Source organism: Pogona vitticeps, chromosome 2, assembly GCF_051106095.1.
Source record: "Pogona vitticeps strain Pit_001003342236 chromosome 2, PviZW2.1, whole genome shotgun sequence".
Taxonomy (NCBI): domain Eukaryota; kingdom Metazoa; phylum Chordata; class Lepidosauria; order Squamata; family Agamidae; genus Pogona; species Pogona vitticeps.
Genome location: NC_135784.1, coordinates 231094422 through 231107862, shown reverse-complemented (window position 1 = coordinate 231107862; position 13441 = coordinate 231094422).

The window sequence follows — 13441 nt, the reverse complement described above, 5'->3', positions numbered from 1 at the left end:
TGCTGTCCGAGGACTGTAGTAGTAGTAGTAGTAGTAGTAGTAGTAGTAGTAGTAGTAGTAGTAGTAGTAGTAGTAGTAGTAGTAGTTGTTGTTGTTGTTGTTGTGTGTCTGTGCTGGCTGGAGGGTGCTGGGATTTGTCATTTTCAAAAGCAACTTTTCCAAACTCTGGTGGCGATGTCTTTAGGCTATCCATTGTTCATTGGCTTTTATGCCTCAGGTCTGCTCCTGCTTCTTTGCTGACATGATTTTATTTGCAACAGTTGAAGCCCAGAGGAAGATCCATCTGAAAATATCTTCTTGTACACTTTAGTCATTATTAATTATTTTAACAATTTTGAATTAAGATGTTTCACATCTAGGAATGCCTGGGGGGGGGAACTGGCAAGTAGCCATATTGGAATACACCAGTAAATTAGTGCATGGATAAAAACTGTTTAATTTTCTTGTTGGTGGATAGGAGCCCTTCCACATGATAAGGAGAAGAAAAGAATAACAACTGAAAATTAAAAAATCTGTTGTGCAATAAAACCATTCCATGTGGATCCCAAGCAGATGTCGGAGAGTGAGAAACAGCTGTGTGTTCATCAGTTTCCCTCTAACTATCGGATCCCTTTAATTTAATGCTTTCCCCTGGCCTAATCTTTTCAAGAAACCAGCCTTTGCTTCTGCTTGTATTGCCTGTCGTGAAATATTAATGTTGTGACAGTGAGCAGAAAGGACAGATGCTGCAATACAAGGATCACGGCAAGGCCACAGCGACTGGGGTGATTGAACTGCTGTTGTCAGGGGTCAGGCAGCTCCAGTAATAGACACTGGCCTTTCTGTGGGCAAGGGGTTATCAGAAAGGGGGTGGTTTGTAGTTCATATTTTTTATGATGGAGGGGAGGTTAGAATGTTCAAAAACTTTAGAATGAATTGTTAGTTACAGTGAATGAATGTTTCAGGTTAAAGGTGACATCCTCTGGTCGCAGTGAAAAAGGTGAGCCTCAATCCTGTTCTGATCAAAGAACAAGAAAAAAAAACCTAAGGTAAAACTAGAGTTTAGAGAAATGTATATTCCTTCCACTTAAGCCATTTTTCCTCTCATAGTTTGATTTCTTCAGCGATAAATGTCTCAGAAATCAAACTTATAAATTAAGCCTGTGTTTATTTTCCTAAGACCCATCACAAAACAAAACCCTCCAAAATGCAAGATACAGAGGTGAGGAAAAGTATGTGCAAAGGCAGATGTCTTAAATGACTTGAGGGAGCAAAACTTTAAACAGGTTCTAAGCATATTGTCTAGTTTGATCCCAATTGTCTCATGACTTGTCCTTACACTGTTTTGTTTTGTTTTGCATTAACTCACTCACTTGGATGTTAAAGGCACCAGGAGTTTGTACATATGGACAAGATCTGGGAAACATCTCTTTTCTAGGCTTCAGCTCTGAAATTATCCTAATGGCATGGATTATGGGTATTGCTCATCAGACTAGAATTTGATTAGATGGTTTCCCATCCCTAACTTACAAACATGTTTCATTTTAGTTTAGCATGAATTTAAATTGCTTGATTCTTTGGAAAGTAAATTCATCCTTACATTTCATAGAAATAGGAAAGTTAGTTAAAAATCATTAGTAAGTTTAAAAATCTAGTTGAATTATATACTGAAAGAGGGAGATCTTTGCTCTTAATGTTAGTTTTAAATTGGTACTGTACTTAAATTTATGTTAAATTATTACATTAGAAGCCTCACCACAATGAATCAATGATTTTATTTTTTTTTCTCTCCCTTTACTCATTTTGGGCTTTGGAGAGAAGGAAGCAGCTGCAACTGTGTTCAAAAACTTCCTGCTCAACCATTCAATCAAAACTCTTTCTATTGCTTTTCTTTTATAATATCATTTTCTTCCCCTCCCTTTTTTTTTTTTTTTTTTTTTTTTTTGCCTTACTACTAAGATTTCAGCATGGTGGGAAATACAGAAGATGAAGTGGGCGGATAAATGGAGATTGATTGATTCATTGATTGATCGATTGATCGATTATTGATTATTGATTTCATTTGATTTTTATACCAGGGCTATTCTGGGTGATTTACAACTGAGCCTGTCAGGATCAAACTGATTGCGAGCAGATTCTTGACCATGGTGCGCTAAGTCTTAATTAAACTGAAGAAAAGTTAAATTGAAGTTCCAGGATAGAAACTACAAACATAAAGAATAAACTTGAAATGTGATATAACTTTCTGCCACATCTCCCAAGGCTCTGCAATGTCCAGCCAGATTTCTACTTGCAGTTTTTAAACTGGCCATTTTAGTTATACAGTATTAAGTGCTTTAATAAAAGTAATATGCAACCCTGGATTTTTCTGATAGCCCATCCGGCTGTCATTCTTTTCTTTTTCTTTTCCTAAGGTCAGGCTGAAAGAGAGGTCATCGAGTCCGCTTCATGGTTCTGTGAGGACTTGAACCTACGGTTCCCAAGCCTCACTTGAAACCCTGATCCTCACTGGATTTAAGAGAATCATCATCATCGTGTGCTGTCAAGTCAATTCTGACTTAGGGCAACACCCTTTTCATGGTTTTCCAGGTAGAGAATACTCAGAGGTGGTTTAACATCCCCTTCGTCTGGGGATGCCCTGTAACTGTGCAGCTTGTCCAAGGCCACACAGGCTGGATCTTCTTGCTGGAGGCACAGTGGGGAATTGAACTCTCAATGTCTGGCTCTACCTAAACTACTGAGCTAGCTAGCCAGCCAGAGGAATTTATATAGATGGATGTATATTATGTACCACTATCATTTTATTAGTTACATTTATAGCCACCTTCCCCCAACCTAGTGATCTGAGGGCCCTGAACTTGGTTGTCTTTCTCCCCAACTTTATATTCACAGCAATCCTATTAAATGAGTCAGGCTGGGAGAGAGAGAGACTGACTTAACCAAGATCAACCAGTATGTAATGTAGGTCTATGGAATTTGGATCTCCAGTCTCCCAAAACGCATTCCACCACTCTAATCACAGTTTATTTTTTACATCAAATAAATGCATTTTATAATTAGTGCCAGTAATGGATTTTGGTTTTTCCATTCATAGCCATCTGTCTTACAGTTTAATACATCAGGTTTGTGGCAGTTTCTCCTTTTTCATTGTAAATTAAACAGGCCTTAATATGTACAAACCAAGCACATCTTGCTGAATATTTACCTCAATTTTGGTAAAAACGTTTTGGTAAAAACATTTTTGAAAAAAAAGCCCTGCTCAACCACCCAATCAATTGTAGAATTGAATTTCAGTGACTCAGAAAGCTTATAGGAATGACTAAGAAGTATTTTGTAAAACAGAGGAGAAAGTTTATTTGAAATGATTTCAGAAATGAACCAATTTGCCAGCATTCCAGACAGGGGGGAAAAGCTGGGCTTTTATTATTTGGCTCATTGTTAATCCTGCCACCTGGTAACATCTTTCATTCCCTCAACTCTCCCATCCTTATTAATGCCAATATTAAGATACCACTAGAGAAACATTGTTGTAACCCACCCTCCCCCACTTAATTTAAATACTAATTAAATTGTCCATATCCTCAAATATCCAAGTTCTGTGAAACTTAATTAATTGTGATATGTTAATTACAGTCTCCATATGTAGAACAGATGTGGGCACAGTTTGGTCCACAGAGTGCCTGCAGTCCCCAACCCCCCTTTTATGGTATCTCAGTACCTCCCAGTGTCGCCCAGTACTTCCCCCAAAAAAATCATTTTTAAAAAGCTGTGAAAAACCACTGAATCTGTGGATAACCTCAATATCATTGTATGCAAGTATTCCTATCAGTGTGAATTTGAGAAGGAAGTCTTCAGATTCCACTCTCTTCCTAAGCATTTCTCCATATTATACTTCCTTAAACTTTGATTTGTGCTTGTTGAGAATTAAGGATTCTGTTACTTAAAAGCTTTAAATGTTAATTTCTGAACGGAATAATAAACATTATAGCATCACAAACTTGCAGTTCTCTTGTGCTGTTGTTCCCATATTAAAGGAAATATGAATAAATACCCAAGAAAAGGTAGAAAATAGGGAATGACTTTTATCTCATGAATTGCCCTGAAGGAATAATTCTGATTTTCACAGAGTGAATTATATTTTATGGGAAAAGGATAAAGTTTTGAATTTGAAAAAGCTTTTATTCATGAAGCTCTGAAATAATGTAATCAGTTTCTTTAAAATCAAGGTATGATGCTCATGACCTCCTAAAAGGTTGTTGGGCATGTGGCCAGAGAGTTCGGCCAGCACTTATCTACCACCGTCTTGCTGGGTCGAGTCCCTAGACCTCAGCAGTGCATAGCATAAGCCCTTTGAACAAGTCTGACCTAAAAAGAACACTTTACACTTACTCAGTACTTTGCAAGTACGGGCACATGGTCTTTGTGATTCCTCAGAACTCACAGCAGCTCAGTTAGGTAGGACTCTTAAATGATAGCTAGTTTGTGACCGTCTCCACTTCTGGATTTAGTCAGACCCCGCTGTTCAAGAGACCAGACCTCAATGAGGAATTTTAATAATTAATTTTTTATTAGAAAAATAGATTTTCATTAGAAATCAATTTATATTGCAAAAGCAGTTGTCTTCAAGAACATATCCAAAGATCATTGCAGCTAAATAAAATACTTATTTCCCATTTAAAATAATAAACTACTAAGCTGAACTAAGGTAAGCTATACTGGGCTATGGTGGGCTAGCCCCACCTCCTTCTTTCTCCTTTATTTACATTTTCTCTCCTTCAAGCTTCATGCTCATGCCATCATCATGGAATGAAATCCATCATCAGAACAGAATCCATCATCAGGATTCAATGAACATATTTCACATAACCTATCTTCCATTTTCTACTCTCCTAACTCCTCCCTTCTTCATGGCCTCTTCTGGCTGTCAACCAATTAACCTTAAGAGTTTGTACTACCTCTCTCCTCTCCTAATCCCCGTGAGAGTCCAGGTGTTGCTTACGTCCTCCATAACGAGCTTGGAATGTTGCGTCTTCCACGGTCTCTCGATTCGGCCTTCATGATATCTCGTTCCTGGCTGTAACGGTCCTCAGGAAAACATTCTCATGGTGCTTAGAAAAACACATTCCAAAGTCTCTCAAATAATCTTCACACAGAACAATTCTGACTCAATTTTACATTTCTCTGACTACATATCCCATCATCATGACACACTTCTGACCACATATCTCATGATCAAGACACAAGGTAATTAAATGATTTTGGTCTTGTCTTCACTTCAGCTCTACCCCCTTGGGAGGGCAGCCGCTGAACAGCCAGCAAATCTGGAAAAATGGCCCTGGCCCCAACAATGTTGCTCACCCCTGAATTAAAGGAATATAAATATTGTGAAGAACTCTCCACTGGAGTTGCTATTAAGGCTAGAAACGTGTACATTTTAAAGCTTTATGCTAAATTCCTTACAGACTGGGCACTACATCTTTGGGGCCATTTAGTACCATGTTTACAATTTTGTTCTCGACAGCACTGTGTACATATGTGTGCTTACCATATGAGAATAGCATTGAGTTGCATCTGAAGATGTGAGTTCTAATCCATGAAAGCTTACGCTATAATAACTCCTAACAGTACCCCGAGATGCAATATTTCATGCAACTGTAGTTAATCTACAAATGGGTAAAAATCACTGAGATAGCTAGGAATGAGGCAGCTGAGCCAATTATGCTGTTAAGTCAATAGCGATGACAATGAGCAATGTATCAGGCTGTCACTGACAGTCCACATTTGTCAAGCTATAGGATATATCCTGACTTATTTGACATGTTTGATAGACTTGCTTAGAGCAGACACACTGATCTCAATGGAATGCAAATCCTTCCAATCTCAAGGTATTTATTCTGTACATCTATGGTTCCCAATGTTGGGTTCCTAGATGTTCTTGGACTGGAACTCCTAGAATTCCTGGCCAGCACAGCTGCTGCTGAAGGCTTCTGGGAGTTTTAGTCCAAGAACATCTGGGGAACCAAGGTTGGGAATCACTACCAGCTCCTTTCAGAGGGGGATTTCTATAAGGGCTGAGGAGGCTTTCTACAGGTTATTGGGCTCAAGTTCCCATCAGCCTCAAACAGTGTGGGAATAGTAGATCATCTACATCCAGAGAGTCAGAGGTTGCCCAAACATGACTTATATATATAAAAAAGACAGGTTGAATTTTGTGTTTTCCTCTGACAACACTGTTTCCTTAAAAATTAATTACAGTTACATCATGCCTTTCCTCCAAGAACCTCAAGATGTTTTCCCGAAGGCTTTCACGACGGGGATCTAATGGCTGTTGTGGGTTTTTCGGGCTCTTAGGCCGTGTTCATAACAGCCTAAGAGCCCGAAAAACCCACAACAACCTCAAGATGTTATTGATAAGTTATTGTTTTAATACCTGTTCAACTATATTAGGCTTTGAAATGGTAACTGGCTCAGATTTATGCAGTGATGATCATTTTAACCCACATTCCTCCAGTCCAAGTCCAATGCTCCAAGGACTAACACAAGTGTTGTACTTGTTTTTGAACATTCACTGTATAACTAAAGAGCATAATGAATCACTACAAATTGTGTATGAAATTATCCACTAAGCCAAGGTGGCAACATGTGCTCCCTGTCACCCCTGAGGCCTACCTCACTCCTACACTCCAGGAAAAGTTTTAATGAGCTTTTTGCTTTTTTTTTTTTTGAAAAAAGTTCCCTTGTGCCCACTAGAGGGCATGAAGGGACAATTTTGCTGTCTTTCCAAGGGCTGGCAAAGGTCCTGTGTCAAAAAAAGTGACTGCTAGAGAATGCAAGGCAGCTTTTCCAGATAAAAAATCAGTAAGGAAAAAAAATGGATATGAAGGGTAACAGGAACACATACAGCTCTCCAAAGTCCATGGATGGTTATGTGCTGCCCCCGGCCTCTGGAGACTCTCCACTTCTGCATCTAGCTAATGAGTATCATAGAAATGTATAACAGTGGGTCCAAAAATATGTTTTCTCCTTGTCTGTTGGAAGTCAAACCCGGACTGCTATCAGATTATGTTCTGCATGTGTAATGTCAAATGCCTTCAACAGCTGATGCCAAGTGAAAAATGTTTGATAGACCTGCTTCTCATTTTTGAAAACCTTTGGACATCTTTGTATTGCACCTTTCAGAACTGCACTATATACAGTGGGGCCTCGACTTACGAATGTCCCTACTTACGAAAATTTCGAGTTAAGAAAAGCTCCAGCCGCAAAATTTTGCTTCGACTTGCGGCCGGAGCTTCGAGTTAGGGACGAGAAAAGGCAGGGGGAAAGGGCAGGAAATTCAAGCCGTTGGTGGTGGAGAGGCTGCTTCTTCGCCCCAACGGTTAGGAAAAGGGAGGCTCAGCCTCCCAGGCATCCAACACCGCCCCGACCGCTGTGCTGGATGCCGGTGCTTTGGAAGCCTGGGAAGCTGGCACCCGGTGTGGTGGTCAGGGTGGCTTTGGAAGCCCAGGAAGCCGGCACCCGGCGCAGAGGTTGGGGCGGCTTTCGGCTTCCCGGGTTTCCAAAGCCGCCCCCGCTGCCCTCTGGCTCCCGTCCCCGCTGCCTCCGCCGCTGCAGGAGGATTTTATTGATTGATTTTAATTTTGGGTAATTTTTTTCCCTTTGGCAGGAACAGATTAAATGGTTTTCAATGCATTCCTATGGGAAATGGTGCTTTGACTTACGAAATTTTCTAGTTATGGCCACCGTTCCAATACGGATTAATTTTGTAAGTCGAGCACTGTACATTTTGTTCCTCATTTATATGCACCAATGAGTGGGCACAAAGTGCATTTTCTCTAGAAGCCAAGATTCAACATTATAGTCAGCATTTTAAATAACAATACAGAAGAATGTTTTGCTTCTTCTCTAGTGGTGAATGTGCTTCAGTTCTATTTCACTTTCTCATCTGTTTATACAGAAGGCCATTCTGTCCAATTCCCACAGAAATCTGTGCTTTTTTTGAGGGATGGGTGGGAAATTTAAGCATGATACATACATTTAAATGCATAAAGGTAATTCCAAAAGGAACTCCCTACTAGAATAGAAACAGTTAATCAATGAGGCTTGCTAACACACAAATCCAAATAGATCTAAATTAAGTTGGGACTAACCGTTAGATTTAGCCAACAAATTTACTGGGTTGCATTCCAAATATATTAGTTATACAGATAGGCATGAGCTGTGCTTTGGTGCAGTTTGGCTGATCAGATCCACAGATGTTGTGTGGTTGCCCCAGATTCCCTGCCTCCTCCCACAGGCATCCACTTGGAGAAGGAGGCAGAGCAGGGCAGCCCTGGGTGCCTCTCAAACCCAACATGGAGATGATTCCCAAGAATGCTCCCTCTGGCATGTGGTGAGCTAGCCTCCCTGTGGCTGTGTTATCATATGCTCACCATAGTGTGAATAGGAGGGATGAATTAACCCAATATGCCTCCTCGTTGTAACATCAGAAGCTGGCTTATCATTTGAAGTTCAAGCATTCTTTACAGCCTGCCTGAGCCTGGCATCTCTGTCGTGAGATCCAAGCCATATCTGAGAGGGCCTGGAAAAATTCTGGTGCTAAATCATCACATTTCATTTTTCATTTTGCCAGCCATCTGTCACTCACCTAAGCTTTCTTGCCCGAAACCTAAATTTAATTGCATTGGGAGTCTCTGCAACTTGGTTACATATAACATGTCAAGGAGGAAGATTCATTTCTAGACACAACTATGAACACAGAAATACTCCTGTAAACATGTTGGGAAGCTAATATGCTTTAAGAATATTGTTAATGTCACTCCAAGCCTGTGACCGGCTTATTAGCTAAATCCTGAATTATAACTGCATCTGAAGAGATGACATGCTATTTTATAGACTTGAGCTAGGACTCTGGGCAATGGAAGAACCCCTTCCCCCAAATTGCTCAAGTTTATATATCCTGAATAATTGTATTACAGCTCTCAACATACAATCCCACTAATGAATTCTCTTGCAATTGTTTTTAATTTACAGCTATTAAGATTTGCTAGCCAATGTAGTGTAGTGTAGTGTAGTGGATAATCCTCTGGACTAATACTCTGGAGAACAGGGTTCAAATAACCACTTGGCCATGGAAACTCACTGAGGGGTGGAACAGGTAAAACATTTGCAAAATATCTCACCTTGAAAGTCCTGTTATGGTCACTGTAAGTTGGTTTCTGACTTGATGGCATGGAACAAGAACAAGAGGGTTTGCTTTGGACGTTATCCAATCCATGGCCTCAACACTCAGAATCTAGCGCTAGTGTTCTGCAGTAAAAGCAGCCATATAGTGATTTGAACTATAAGTTCAAATAACAGAAGGCCAGGCTCCTCCTCAGTGGCAGACCTACATTTTGGGGGCCCTGAAGCTTGAACTATTATGGGGCCCCTTTGCAACCAGCAGTGAGGTCTGGGTAACCACTGTTGTTTTCTTCAGTGGGCTTGTTCCATGACAGATTGCCACAATTTTTTAAATGTGGACCAAGAAGCCCACTGGCAATGGTGCGGCTGAAAAATATTGTAAATAAATTGTAAATAAATAAATAAAATTGCTTTTGGGGCTCCTTTGGAATTAGGGGCCCTGAAGCTTAGGTTTCATTAGTTTCATAGTAGATTCACTCCTACCCCTACTTATGCCTAGGGTTACTAACCAAACTGTCTCATATTACTGGCCAGATACAGAGGGCAATGTTGTCTATTTCTACCCCTTTGTGTGCCTTAAGAAGCCATTAGGTGCTGGCTACATATAATAAACATGGACAGTTTAATAGATGAGGCCCTTCATTCAAACTGTAAGCTTCAAAATGAAGGGTGTATATGGATAAAGCAAGCTGCCCCCAACAATTTGGAGGGAGGCACCTCTCTGGTCTGACTATAAGCCTCCACAAGTGGAAACCTTAGATGCTACAACACACTCAAAATCTCATTATTATTTTTTAACAAGAGCCAGTCGTTTTATTCCATCTAGTCAGCAGGTGCTTCCAGTCAGATATGAAATATTTGGATAGAAGCTAATTTTGTAATCACTTTGCCTTAAACCTCTGTTTTAAAAACTAAAAAAATTCAATTCACATTTCTTGAAAAACAGCCATGACAATAGTGAGCGATCATGGGTCCCCTATGAGGAGAAAGGCAACATATAAACAATATAGATAAATACATAAATAATAATTTATTTGCATTTGGATGAGGAGTGGTTAACTGATGAAACCATGAGTCAGCTTCTGGGATTTCCCCTGCTTGGTGTCTCTTAGTGAGCAAAAGAGGTTATCCTGTAGACTATCTTAACTACTGCCATGACTGTATTTGCAAAGGCTTTCACGGCCCAGATCTAATGGCTGTTGTGGGTTTTTCAGGCTCTTTGGCCATGTTCTGAAGGTTGTTCTTCCTAACATTTTGCCAGTCTCTGTGGCCAGCATCTTCAGAGGACATCTCTGAAGATGCCGGCCACAGAGACTGGTGAAACGTTAGGAAAAGCAACCTTCAGAACATGGCCAAAGAGCCCGAAAAGCCCACAACAACTACTGCCATGACTGTTGTCAACATTTAGGCTGCCCTTTACTATGCAAAGCTTGTCATCCTGTTTCCTGCAGACAACAACAATATTCTGCAGTAACAACATGCCACATTCGTAAACCTGAAGTTTTTTTTAAAGAATTAAATAAAGTGGCCTTTTAGGCCAGACGGGTGGGGTATGTATGTATAAATAAATAAATAAATGAATGAATGAATGAATGAATGAATGAATGAATGAATGAATGAATGAATGAATGAAATTTATTTCTTTCCTGACACCCATTCCGAAAAGTGAGGTAGTAGCACTGCACAACTGCTACCCTGTTTTCCCCAAAATAAGACCTAACCTGAAAATAAACCCTACTGTGATTTTTCAGGATGCTCGCAATATAAGCCCTACCCAAAAAAAGAGCCCCAGTTAAGTGAAACCCCACCCTCCACCATGATGCAGCAACCAGAAGATGACACGACTGTATTTGAATAAATGTAGATGGTTGTACATGAAAAAAATAAAACATTCCCCTGAAAATAAGCCCTAATGTATTTTTGGAGCAAAAATTAATATAAGAGACCCTGTCTTATTTTCGGGGAAACAGGGTATATGGATATGGGGTTGGAAGGACAGTGTTATAACCTCATTCAATTTGTCATTCTCTTTTACATGTTGTATTCATGAAGGGCACTGGAAACAAAGCAATAAATGAGCTTAAGTATTCCCATACTTGTTGGCCAATGGTCACTTTCTCTTGTTCTTAATTGAACAGAATTTAATGTAAAAGCAAACATGAACACAAACATAATTTATTACATTCCTCACCACCTAGTCTCTGCAACACAGTGGGCGATATCCTATACAGTGGGGTCTTGACTTGAGAACTTAATCCGTATTGGAAGGCGGTTCTCAAGTCAAAAAGTTCTCAGGTCAAATCTGCATTTCCCACAGGAATGCATTGAAAACCATTTGATCCGTATCTGCTCTTTTCCGTCCATCGAAACTAATGGGAAGCTGCTATTCTGCCTTTGACCACTAGAGGGGGATATTTTGTTTCTTTTTTTCTTAGGTCAAGAAAGGTTCAGGGAAGGCAGGGAAAATACAGTCCAGGCAGTACAGTACCAGGCAGTCCGAAGACTGTCTCCCAATCCACTCTCTAAATGCTGGGAGGAGTGAGGAAGCAGACAGGCACCCTTTTCACTGGCCAACCGTTAACTGAAAGTTCACATTTTGCACTTTCCCTGCCTCCCATGTGGTTTTTTTCAGTTCTTAACTCAAATCTAAGTATGTAAGTCAAGTCAATATTTTCCTATGAGAGTGGTTTTTAAGTCAAAATGTTCTTAACTCAAGCCGTTCTTAAGTCAAGACCCCACTGTAACTCAGACGGTATTTTAATTAATTAAAATTAAATTTTACCAGTGCCAGTGATGATGGTGCATAGTTGAGGTAAATTTGTTCCTAGCAGTAACAGGCCTCAAATGAGGAATGGGGCCTGGTCAGGAGGCACATGATGCAGTGGTTAAACTGCAGTACTGTAGTCAAAACTCTGCTCACAACCTGAGTTTGATCCCAGCAGATTCAGGTAGCTGACTCAAGGTTGACTCAACTTTCCATCCTTCCGAGGTCAGTAAAATGAGTACCCAGCTCACAGGTGTTATGCAAAAGAAGAGGCCCAATAATGAACAAATTTTACTGATAATCAATAAGGGTTTAGGACTAACAAAGGGGCAAAGCAAAACTGCTTACGGTTGCAGCTGCTGTTGCAAAAATTATTTTAGGATAGTGCTTGACTAACACAGAAAGAAGATGTGAACTTAGACACAGATGCCTGGGTCAGCAGAAATGTTCCAGACAAAGTTGAAAACAGGAAGTTAAGTAAACAATGCTACTAACTGTTGACCCAGTGTAACTGATGTACTAAAATTATGTGGTTTGGGAATAGCTTTTGCTGAATGTTGAAATTGATACTAACAGTTATTATGAGAAATAATAAAAAGGAGGCTGGATGATCAAGAGGGAAGGCTTTGATTTGGGTGGGAAAGGGGTGGAATTAAGGGATATTAAGTAGACAGATTGTGAACCCATTGGCCAACTGGTCATTGGGGCAGGGAGATTATTTTGGTATATAAATCAATGCTGATACCTCATTTATTCGGAAGTTCTGGGGGGGATTTCCAACTTGAACTTCCCCGCTGCTGCAGTGAAATATAAATAAAGCTGCTTCCTGCTTTTACCCCAGAACTTGTCTAAGAGTTTTATTTGCTCTTAGAATTTTTACTTATAACACATGGTTGGGGGGATGTGTGGCCTGCATAATTAAGTTGTGCTTTAAGCACTATGGGGCAGTATATAAGCAGCAGACTTTGCTTTGTTTTATTCTAATGGTCTATCTACTATATCTTCACAGAACTCAATGAACAATTGTGTTACAAGTGAATAGTATCAAGTCAAGGAAGAGGATATACATACAGGATCGGTGTGCGTGCATGCGCGTACACACACACACACGCACATGCCTGGTTTTGTGTGTATTTTCAGCAAACTATTTTCTTCTCTCTTTATTTCTGAGATAGTGCTGTAGAAATATGCTGTAGAAAATTTATATACTGGAAACTTTGAAAGGCAATAATAGCACACTTGTCTAAATTCTTTTAATTTCCCAGGAGATCAAGAGAGTTTAGTGCTATTTTGAGCTCTGAAGAAAATGCCATCCTTCCTTTACCTATCATGTAAGTTGATTTGCAAGCTTTCACTTCTCTGTTCTCTCCTCTACTCTTGAACGTCAACTAGATTTTTGCACTAAAATATGTTTGTTGTTGTTTAGTCATTAAGTCGTTGTGGTGTTCACACCTCGTGGCCCCTGCCAGACTCCCCAAACACAGAGTACACAAAGGCAAAGCTATACTCCTTTTCACC